This window comes from Schistocerca gregaria, chromosome 11 (assembly GCF_023897955.1).
Source record: "Schistocerca gregaria isolate iqSchGreg1 chromosome 11, iqSchGreg1.2, whole genome shotgun sequence".
In the NCBI taxonomy this organism is placed as follows: domain Eukaryota; kingdom Metazoa; phylum Arthropoda; class Insecta; order Orthoptera; family Acrididae; genus Schistocerca; species Schistocerca gregaria.
In genome coordinates, this window is record NC_064930.1 from 59181742 (window position 1) to 59184123 (window position 2382).

Sequence of the window (2382 nt, forward strand, 5' to 3'; positions counted from 1 at the left end):
AGGGTCGATACACAGATTAGCGGTTGATCCTCAGCACAAACAAATGAAACGTATTGTACAAAAACAGGCAGAGGAAAGTGTTGCTGCATGATCACAAGACTGCCCAACAATCACTAACGCAATCGCATACGTTAAATATCCGTATGTGAAGACGGACTACAACACGAAACTAGTCGTAGGAACGGCAGAAGCATTACTTACGCAATAAACTAAAAACACTCATATCTGAACGTTAGACATCGTTCTACTTAAGTGCTGAAATAGCCACTTCACAACGCGCATCCTCGGTAGTATAGTGGTCAGTATCCCCGCCTGTCACGCGGGAGACCGGGGTTCGATTCCCCGCCGGGGAGATGCGATTTTTATATTGCAAAACACGCACCATTCATGCAAATATAGCCCAAAAGAACATTAACTTCCTGATCAAGGAGTGTAGTTGCTGCACAATGTTACAAATTTCTCCTTCTGCCAGTGTCTTTCGAATTTACTTCTCCACGACGGCCATCTTTATTTATGTTTTCTGTCGTTACTCGAAATTACTTCGGATAAATACAGGGAGGATTCATAATTTAATGCCACGGCGACTATCTATCCCACCCTTGTTAAACTAGACGTGTAAGTGTCTGAATGTATGAATTATGCTACTATACTTGTACTTAAATGGTAATACCACTACATGTCCCATGTCCTTGTATTAAAAGTGATCCACGGTTACAGAAGACTACTGCTGCTGCTGCTGCTACTATTGTTGGCGATTAATCATAGCTCGCCGGCAATTGATAACAGACCGGCAGACAAAGTAGAAATATTGTTGGGTCGTCCTCTTTCTCAAGTACAGGGGTGTAAAATTTGGATGGCGCAACCTATTACTGTTATTGTGTGTTCTAATGATCAGAATTTGCTTCTCAACTAAACATCATTTCGTTTTTAAGGGTTAATTACTGTTTTCATCTATTTTCAGTGTTACTATGGCATGCAGCCCTCATTCACACAGGTCAGTTTTGCCGCATTTTCTGAGGAAAACGTTAGGAGAAGATAAAAGAGATTGAAACGATAACACAGATGAAAATGGCCATATTACACTTACGTTAGTGAACATCAAACTGCTGTCCCCTCATGTCAGCGAGAAAATGACCGATTGGTATTGTACCTTCTGCAGTCGTCTAGTTAGCCAAACCCATAGTTCAGTGATGTGTAAAGAGTGTGGAGAGGAGAACTTGAGTAAATACTGAACATTTGTGAATAATTTTGTATCATTTCCTATGTGAAGTTCATTACATGCTGCTAATTTTTCACACCCTATACGAGACGTTCGGAAATTCCTGTCACAAACTTCTAGGGCTTGTAGAGGGGAGTGAGAACATACTATTTTGAATAGGAATCCAAGTTCGGAAACTTCCTGTTCCTGTTCTACTGCCATCCACTTCTGGTTGAAGAGCTGACCTAAGTAGAATTATTACGCAACAATTCCAAAGGAAACATTACGAAACACTCATTTATCACTTAGTCACATTTGTTTATATTAACACTTGAACATTACATTCGGTAACTACAGTATGCTGGTTTCTCTTTTGTTTTGGAAAAATGAAACATAATGTTTATAAGTGTTAATGCAAACAAATTTCCTTAAGTGATAAATGGATGTTTCGCTACGTTTCCTTTCGAACTGTTGCCTAATAATTGTACTACGTCACGCCTAATTCAATTCCTCGCAAAAGTGGATCAGTTAAACATCTTAACTGAAACCATCATAGAACGGAAACTGTACGTTTACGGACATGAACATGGGTTCACTTTTCAGAATATTAAGTACTCACTCCCCTCTACAAATCTAGAAGTTTGTAACAGGAATTTCCGAACACCTTGTATAATCACCTTACACACAGTTGCCATAAATATTGGTACTAAAATCGGGACAAACCACAGAAATGCAGTCGTTAAGCGATGAGGGGCTTCAGACGCCGGGAAAAATTAACCTATGTGTCATTAATGAGCATCATGCTAAAATATACTTCAAAAGACCAAAGTGTAGCATAAGTAACTTTACATATTTTCCTTGAGTGCTTCCTCTGTGCTTCTGAGAGTCAATATGATGGCATAAGTCACTTCCCACCAGACTCAACTGAAAAATAACAGAGACAAAATTTGCTGAATGCTTTCACATGTGTGTCACCTCTTTTTATGAAAGGCTATATTCGGTGTATTTGTTACTGAAAGATCACTTACGTTTCGCTTTTGGCATCACAAAACAATGAGAGTTCACACGCTATAGTCATAATAGTACACAGAGCCACTGCAACGTTGAAAGAATTTATTGGAACTCACATTACTCAACAATATGAACACGTGAATAATGGATGTCATACAGTATTGCCAACTGCA

At 39.1% G+C, this 2382-nt stretch overlaps 1 non-coding gene across 1 annotated transcript; it reads left to right on the forward strand.

Annotated features, from left to right (window-relative positions):
• The first annotated feature begins 281 nt into the window (after positions 1-281).
• Positions 282-353, forward strand: Trnad-guc (transfer RNA aspartic acid (anticodon GUC)). The gene has a single exon. It is a non-coding gene; the product is annotated as a tRNA-Asp (tRNA).
• The last annotated feature ends 2029 nt before the right edge of the window (positions 354-2382 follow it).